Below are 9,199 nucleotides of genomic sequence, written 5' to 3'. Positions count from 1 at the left end.
GCTAGTCTGTGGATAATATGTGTGCCCTGAAGCCTTATTCTGTTTTCATAAAAGATTTAATAAATATGGGATTGATTATTATATATGATATAATAATTATATATCAATTATAGTTGATTAAAATATTCTTAATTTGTAGCACCTGCAAAATACTGCTGATTTTTTTTTTATTGCAATGTCACCCTCTTTTACTGTCATCCTTTACCATCATGCTATATTTATAAAGCATGTAGTGATCCGTATTAGCAGTATATCAGGCATTAACAGCAATCTATAATCTACCCTTCTTGCTACTAGTTTCTCAGTAATTGCTGATACACATTTAGCTCATTCAAGATGACCCAGAGCAGCAGATGAAACCACTGGAGGAGTCGCATCTCACATCATTACAGCAAAAGCAGCAAGCATAAAAATACACTTAGACTTGCTCTGACTGCATGTGTGTATGTGTGGGCGCTGTGTGAAACGAGCCTTGATTAGGACTTCTGAAGGTGTGACTCTCTGACCATTAGGGACTTATCTCTAGCCATAAACTTTCTGCCAGTATTGGGAAATGAAAATGCTCTCTCTCTCTCTCTCTCTCTCTCTCTCTCTCTCTCTCTCTGTCACTGTTCCATGCTGGGAGTTAGTAGGGTGGTGTGGTTTGAGACTTTGCTTGTGAGAGCTTATTACTTTTTTTTTTTTTGGCTCGCTTTGGTATTTTGTACTTGTTTAGAGTTTGGTGGGGATTGAGGGGATTGACAACCAACGACATTCCCTGTAGCCTATTGGCCAACATGCAAGATGTACTCAGAAGTAACTGATGTAAATAAACTCTTCAATAACTTTTATGGGTTTCCATTAACTTTTTTTTCAGTCCAGTAACAAGTTTTGCTCAGAAAAGCCCATTATATGTACACACACTTTCATGGGCTGGTTTCCAGCAGGTAAATGGTGCATGAAAGTGTATATAGGTGGAATTGTGGACAGCCAAGCTACTGATTATGTGACTAGGAGATTTTACAAAATATTTCAGATACCCCATGGACTCTCAGCTGAGCATTTGAGGTTGAAATTAGTTTCCTTGCTAGTTTCCTCCAAAATCCAACCCAGTCTCACAAGAAACATTTGCATTCAACTTATTTGCAACACTTTCTATAATTAAATATCAATGTTCTGTCACAAGTATATGTTGTATAGCAATGTATCCAACATTCAATCGAATGCTCTGTATGAGATGTTCTGCAGCAACATATTTTAACACATGGTAACTGTACTATGTTACCATGTGACTTGCAAACCTGATTGTGCTGGCTGAGAAGAGGAGATGGTTCACAAGCTCGGTAATTCTAATCATTTGTCATTGACAAACTTTACTCATAAAGTGGGCAATGCTCAATATGTTAAAAAAGAGGTAAAATAATGTATTAAATATAAATCTTATTCAAATAGCATAGTGGTAGAGGTTAGCTTGGTTAAAATATATTGTTGCCAAAATCACCTCACATTAGGGCCACTCATAATCACCCGATGTTTCTCCATCCCTGCAAAGAAAAAATCTGGGTGACCTCTCCTTTATTTATAAATATTAATCTGGGAAATCTGTGAGGACGTTCTTCTAGTGGTTGAAGAGCAGGTTGGTCAGGTCAGGTTGGTTCACTTTAAATGAATAATGAGTTATTGGTCTTTCTGGAAAGAGCAACAGCTTGTCAGTCAGCTGAAAGTGGTGGTGTTATAACTATGGGTCGAATTCAGAGTTGGCAACTCATGTCAAGAGTTCATGCCTCCGAGACTGCCAGGTTTTTTGATTAGAGCTCGTGAGACAGGAGTTTTATATATATCTCAGTAGAAGTGGGCCGGGTACAAACTGTCCAGAGAGTGTTGGATCACAGGTCTCTTGCTTAAAAGGACACTGGACTGCACTTTTAAAAAAGGCTTGTGGAATGGGCTGCTATAAACACCTACACTCTCCTCTGCTAGCCGCAGGGTAAACAAAGTTAGTAGCTCCGGGTGAAAGACCTAAGATCACATTGGGTTATTTGTTACTCACATTGTGCTGAAGTCATGGATTCAATGGCAACAAATAATTCAAATTTCTTTCATACACTGACTGTTACTGCTGCTGTGGGGGAGTGCAATGAGGAAGAGAGGTAGGTTTTGTAATTTTCCACACAAGCGGGCTTCTGAGTGGTGATTTTAAATTTCTATGATTAAATGTATGCCTTCAGACTTCTATAAGTAATGGTGACCCAGTGGTTAAGATTTTGGGCTACTAGTTTCTAGTTAGTAGTTGGAAGTTTCATTGGTCAGGATTATGGTGGATCCAGAGCCTACCCTGGGAACATCTGGTGTGGAAGGGATGCCTTCACGGGACGTTATGCAATATAGCTTAGGCAAACTGCCATGTTCATGCCATGCTTATTCATTAACTCAATTGAAAGTTGCTTTGAATAAGAACATCATCCAAATGAACACCTATCTATGTACCCTAGACAGGATGGTTTAATATATAGTATGTCTTGTTAACATTTGATGCTGTTCTCACTGTTTATGTCCCAGTATGCTCTGCATGGGATTTTTTAATAGGGCAGGTCTCCGACCAAAAATATCCAGCCAACAAAGTTATATGTTTATAAACTGACAGTGATGAAGACCTGTAGGAAGATTAGCACAAATTATTCATTGAGAAATACAGGTTATAGTGTCTCCTACCAGTTGGATCATCAAGGTGTCTAATAAAGTGACCATTAAATGTACGTAATGTTTAAAAAAAAACCCTGTATACTGCCACACCTGATATAAAAATACCAGCTCCACGCATAGTCTCACTGTTCTGCTGTGAATTGTGCACCACCAAAATAATATGATGGTCCTTTGTTTACCTGATAAAAAAAGATCAGTGAGTGTAACTAGAAGGTCAGTACACATAATAAAAACTTCCTTTTTTATTCCCTTTTTTAGTGCAGCTACCTTTTCAGGTAATCAATGATCTGTGGTCTTTGTGGTCACGTGTGCTACTTCTATTTCTGTTATTATTGTGTATTACTGTTTGTATGTGTTATGCATTAACGTGTATCAGCATTATTATTAAAGCAAGTATTTTAATTGTTCTTTTTGTACTACATTTTGCATGAGACTAAATGCTTAGGCCAAAACAATATGCATACGCTGTATATCACACAATGTCACTACATGAAAACGAAAAAAGAAAAAGCGCACATGAATCATTTCCAGTTTTTATTGATCTCTTTAACGCTCTCCACGTCCGCCTACTTTGCCTTTCTCAATCATACAGACATGGTGAAGCTGTTTGAACACAGTTTGGCCTGACTTTAAAGCTAAGATCAGTGGATCAGAGTCTCTTCAGCTTTCACACTGATTTCATTTGAATTCACAGCAGTTCTTCAACAGGTGCAGCACAACGCACACACACACACACACACACACACACAAACACACCCATCTGTGAACTTCATTAACTCCTTCTAGCTCCTTCTTGTTCAATATTGAGAGCTAATGTCTGTTATTGTGCTTATTGCAGTCTACTGTTACATTATTTTGCTATATAGTTCTGTCCTCCTTCAGATATCCTTTTCTTAACTTCAGTGTGTGTGTGTGTGTGTGTGTGTTACTGTTACTTTACATCACCTTCATAAATTTGTGCTTGTGAATGCACCTCTCTTTACACCCTGCCCTTCACCCGTCCTTTTCTTTCTAGCTAACTGCACCACCTTCTTATGCTAAGCCTTTGTTTATTTTCTGCCCTCTCACGTCGCAGGTGGGGTATATAACAACTTTATAAAACATTCATAAACATTTAATAACATAATAAGCATAATAATAATAATAATAATAATAATTTAATAAGCATTTAATAATAAAAACAACAGTGCTTGAAAATATTGTAGCTAATGCCAGCAGTATTCACAAGATTTGTGAACTTTTGTAAAAGGTTTGTAAAATAAATGCCCTTCTACTGTGGGAGAAAAAAGTTATTTAATTGCATTTTTACTTTAACCGAAGCAGAATAAATAAGTATCAAGAACAATGTTTTATAAGCGTGTTATAAATATTCATAGACTTGGTTTAGCAAGTCTAAGTGTCATAAAAAAAAAACTAAATAACTAACAAACACACACGAAAAAAAAAAAAGATAATAAATGATAAATAAAAGATTATGTATATTATGCATGGGGTGTGGAGTTCAGGTGTCAACATATTTTTGCCCATAAAGTGTATAACATACAGTGCCAGTTGACACAAAGTTGAAAGAACAGAATTTATGATTTCTCTTAACTGGAACCAAGTGGCCTAGCCCAAATTAATTCCAGCATGACAATGCCCCATGCACAAAGTGAGGTCCATAAAGACATAGTTTGCCAAGGTTGGTGTAGAAGAACTTGAGTGGTCTGCACAGATCCCCAGCCTCAACCCCAATTATCACTTTTTGGATGAATTAGAATGCTGACTGCACACCAGGCCTTATCGCCCAGCATCAGTGCCCAACTTCACTAATGCTCTTGTGGCTGAATGGATACAAATCCCCAAAGCCATGCTCCAAAATCTGTGCATTAACATGAAAATACATTCATTCATCATGAGTTCATTCATTCATCCTTAGTAACTGCCTGGTCAGGGTTTGCAGTGATTTAAATTAGGCTACTAATTTGTTTATATTTTGGGAAATATTTTGGGAACCAACAGAATTTTTTAGATAACATTGTGGGCAGGTACAAACATAAATAATAACTTCTCTAGTTGAGACCACCTATGAACTTGAGTGATGTAGCTGAGGTTGAGCAACTGTCAGAGCCAGAGTTCACAGACCATGCTGACAGTGGTAATTTGGTATTTGGCAATAACTTGCACCCCTGAGACTTCATGTAATTCGAACATCTAAGGGGCTTTGTTCTTGTTTAATTTCTTTTACATCAACAAAATGTCATTTACTTTATAAATCATCTCATGCAAGTTTGGGAATACTGACACAAACTGTTAAAAAACTGCTTGGATCTGGCTGAAACTAGTGGGTCTCTGTGGGTGCCGTGTTCCCTCGTAATTCAAACACTGTTTTGGGGGATCTGTCCTTCTTTTACATTGATTCAAGGCCATTTACTTCATAAAAACTCACACAATTTTAAGGATACTGTCATAAGCTGTTCATAAATTCACAAGCATTGCTTTTTAAATGTATTATTGAACTCTTTATGGGCATGTTATGAAGTCCCTGTTTTCTCTGACATAGATATAAGGCTATTTATTCATCTAGCAAATAGTCACATAAGATGTTCCTATATTTACATATGTATTTGTTGGTTATAAAACCCTTATATGGATTAGCCTTGACATAAAATGTTTTTTTAAATACACTTTTCCATCTCTCACCTAATGAATGTCCCATGTTTTCACCCAACAGTCCCACTTCTTTTTTAACATTTACTTTAACATTCTGAGCAGAAATATTTCTTTTCAGCCCCTCATGCTTTGCAAAATTGGATCTAATTCAGCTAGGGGTAAGTCGAGGACACTGGCAGTTCTTCATTTTCAAGGAAGAAAAAAGTGTACTTTGGGTGGTTAACCAGTAAAATTGATGTATAATCTTATTAGATTCAATGAACCTAACTTGGGAGTATTCTGTAACTTCAAGGTGGTTTTTCTGAACTTCTAAGAAACACAAGATCTCTAAGTATCATTTCAGAGATGAATCAAAGGAGCGTCCCTCCATCACACGGGAATACATTTTCATGGACTGTGGTGTGCATACAAATGAAGATTATCACAGTGAACTGTAGCATACATACTGGCTAATATATGCTGCAATAATGCAGCAGACACAGATTGATTCAAGAAAGTCAGTTGTACTTATACCCAGTATCTTGACTGAATGAACTGTATAACAAAGAAAATACACAATGTTCATCATTTGCACAATACTAGATTATCAGAGCAGTGGTGGTGTTTCACCAAGCCCTAGCGTAAGGCAGAACGGTGTTCAATTTTTTTTCCATGGTGTAGGCCAGGCATCCAGTGAAAATACAACATAATAGCACCCTCTACTAAATTAAAGAAGCAAACTTGTCTGGCCTGCGCTACATTTGAGGAGAAAAAATGCTGTGCATAGGAATAAAATTAAATAAACTTCACTATCTTTCTCACTTCCAGCATCCATTTCTCTGTGCATAGGAAGACTGCTTTCTCTCCATATTTAATATTTAACTCTGTCTATAGATGTCACTTTCGACACTTTCATATGTTTTGATTGGGGACTACAAAGCACTTCTATATGTCACTCTGGACAAGGACAGTTTGTGACCTTGTAAATGTAAATACCTTTTTCTATTTAGCTATATGTAAATGTTCAGGTATTCAGTGTGACCTCTCAGATGACAGTGACCGTTCCTCATTGTAACACCACCTACTTTATTTAGCAAGCTAAGGCAAGTTAAATAGCAAGCAGTTTCACACTTTTTGTGTAATTGAAATGATAAAGGTTTATTTGAACACAATACCACATGACCTTTGTTAGCACTTTCAGGCAGTGAACTGTGTCTATGCACAGCTCAGCAGTAGCTACCACTACGACCACCATAAAAATGGGAAACAATGTGTGGTGGTAAAAGGGAGAATATTTATATATATATATATTATATTTTATTTGCTTTATTTATGTAGCTAATTAAAGGCCAGCAGTTGGGTAATCAAGCCGAGTAAGTGTACTTGGATAATCTACCCATAGAGATACACTCTCCTTTCACTTTAATAGGAACACCTGTACACCTGCTCATTTATGCAGTTATCCAATCGGACAATTCTGTGAATCCAACGCAGCCATTCTGGTAAACTCTAGAGACTTTTGTGTGTGAAAACCCCAGGAGATCAGCAGTTTTTGGCCCATCTGGTACCAATATCCATGCCACGATCAAAGTGACAGAGATCACACTTTATCTTCATTCTGATGTTTGATGTGAACATTACCCAAAGCTCTTGACCTGTATCTCCATTTTTTTTTGCATTGCGCTGCTGTCACATGATTGGCTGAATGTGCAGGTGTACAGGTGTTCCTAATAAAGTGGACGGTGAGTGTATGAGCAAATGAAATGCAATTTTCTGCCTCCTCTCTCTGTGAGTCCATTGTCCATATTTAAACGCAGAGTGATTTAAAATACTAGCAGTAAACCATTTCCAGATCTGTGTGTGTGTGTGTGTGTGTGTGGTGGGCACCTGCATTGCAGTGATGTGATAATTAGGAAACGTGCTCCCTGGGGAGGAAATTTGCCACCACTTTTTTTGCAGATGGGTTTATGGCACGGTGCAAACATCTTTATAAACCTATTTATAAAGAAAACAGAGAATAGAGACCATACAACAGCTGAAAGCTTTATTGCTCTTATAAGGAGGACATGGCAATTGTTGTAATCTTCGGTTTGTCTGAATGGCTAACAGTAGTGAATCAATATGACTGGATTTGTATTTTATACTTGAAGATGTTTTTCCACTCATCTGTAAAGCCTTATCAGGTCTACTGAATGGTGTGATATTAATCAAAAAGTTTTGAAGGACTACAGTGAGTTGGTAAATATTTCTTCAGGACTTCATTTTGTGGCTCATAGCTCTATGTTAAGTCTGTGGTGTTCGGTTTTTCCATTTTTTGCCCTTCTGTGTCTGGTTTTGTTTGTGCACGTGCATAGATTTAATAAAACTAAAGATTACAGTTTAATGGTGTACATCCATGGTGTCCTACTGGGTTAAAAATTTAACTGACATCTGATAATGGCTATAATCTGATTTTGGGCCAAGCCCAAAATGGCAAATATTAAGATTTTTTTTAAGTCTTAACAACAAATCATTGGTCAGAAAATTAGCAAGAATTAAACGAAAGCACTCCAGAGACCTCCTGTGCCACCATTTGCTCATTTACCTTTGCTGCAGTGAACTGCTTGGGGGAAATTCACTTATATGTATTCGCACCATAGTCTTTTTGAACACGAAGGTAAAATCATGATGATTATTAAAATGTTTGATGTAAAATTCAGACTAACACATGTCTGGGCGCACAAAATCTTCCAAAAATATCTTCTGGGATACAAGGCTTAAACATTTAAAGAAATCAAGGGGAAAAGCTATCCCATACCAAGTTCCTTTATCTATTTGTTTAATTCTTGCTAATTTCCTGACCAATGATTTGTTGTTAAGACCATTAAAAGCTTAATATTTTGCCATTTTGGGCTTGGCCAATTTTTTTTTCCCCAGGAGTGTATGATGATCACATGACCACTGAATAATCTGGTAAATGCTGAAATGGGATAATGAAAACATGTAAACATGCTCACAGTATAAATCCCACTCAATTTCCCTAAACTGAAAATCTTCAGATGAGTGGACAAACGTCCTCCAGATTATTATGAAAATCCCGTCACCATGACTATGACTACAAAACATATACCAGAGCATAATTTTTGATTCATTCTTTCTTTGTTCAGTAACAATCCATTCATAAGTACCAATGATATTACAATCAGTACTGTTTTTCAAAATGACACCAATGAAAATAAATATGTAACCACTGATTGATCTGATGTAAACATTGATGTCCTGCCTCCTAGACTGGTGACATAGTTGTCTCTAGACCAAGATTTTCTAGCTTTTCAGACTGAGTACAAGTTCATGTTTTTCTAATACCAAAATGACTAACCTACTTGGTATTAAGCAAACGGTGGTCCTGCAAGCATTGAACTCCTTTTATTGAGTTTTATCTTTAATGATTGCTATTAATAATGGTGAAATATGTACTGATGGCTGTCGTTTCCTGTCGTCTGTTCATTAGTGCAGCAACATACACTAGGTTTATGTCAAATAGTATATAATGTTGATATTGGAGCATTTTTATGAGTATGATTAAACGAGTACGGTATCAGATAGTATCGGGATCGATCCACCCTTAGGGAAAAATCATGACGCATCTTGGAGGTGAAATAAATTTCAAAGAGCTACCACTGCTGTGGGGCAAATGGGCACTTGGAGGAAGAGCTGTTTGAATTGGCTCACTAGCTAATGTAATTGGGCTAATGTAGAAGGAAGCCAGTTAGACAGTGCTAGGAAGGCAAATATTTTATTACAATCATATAACTGCTAGCTGTTTTTAAATCATCATTATAGTGGGGGTAATGGATTACTCCAACAACAATTATTATTATTTTTTTTTTAATTTACTGTTGCCTAG

At 36.9% G+C, this 9,199-nt stretch overlaps 1 long non-coding RNA gene across 1 annotated transcript in view; it reads left to right on the top strand.

Moving 5' to 3' along the window:
- The first annotated feature begins 1,925 nt into the window (after positions 1-1,925).
- LOC128318501 (uncharacterized) overlaps positions 1,926-9,199 on the top strand; it is a 59,588-nt gene continuing 52,314 nt past the window's right edge. Inside the window, exon 1 of the long non-coding RNA XR_008301874.1 lies at positions 1,926-2,129. This is a non-coding gene — a long non-coding RNA (uncharacterized LOC128318501). The remainder of the gene's footprint in view (positions 2,130-9,199) is intronic.

The sequence above is a fragment of the Pangasianodon hypophthalmus genome, chromosome 6 (genome assembly GCF_027358585.1).
Source record: "Pangasianodon hypophthalmus isolate fPanHyp1 chromosome 6, fPanHyp1.pri, whole genome shotgun sequence".
Classification (NCBI taxonomy): domain Eukaryota; kingdom Metazoa; phylum Chordata; class Actinopteri; order Siluriformes; family Pangasiidae; genus Pangasianodon; species Pangasianodon hypophthalmus.
Note: the sequence above shows the minus strand (reverse complement) of the source record. Positions and strands in the feature narration are given on the sequence as shown.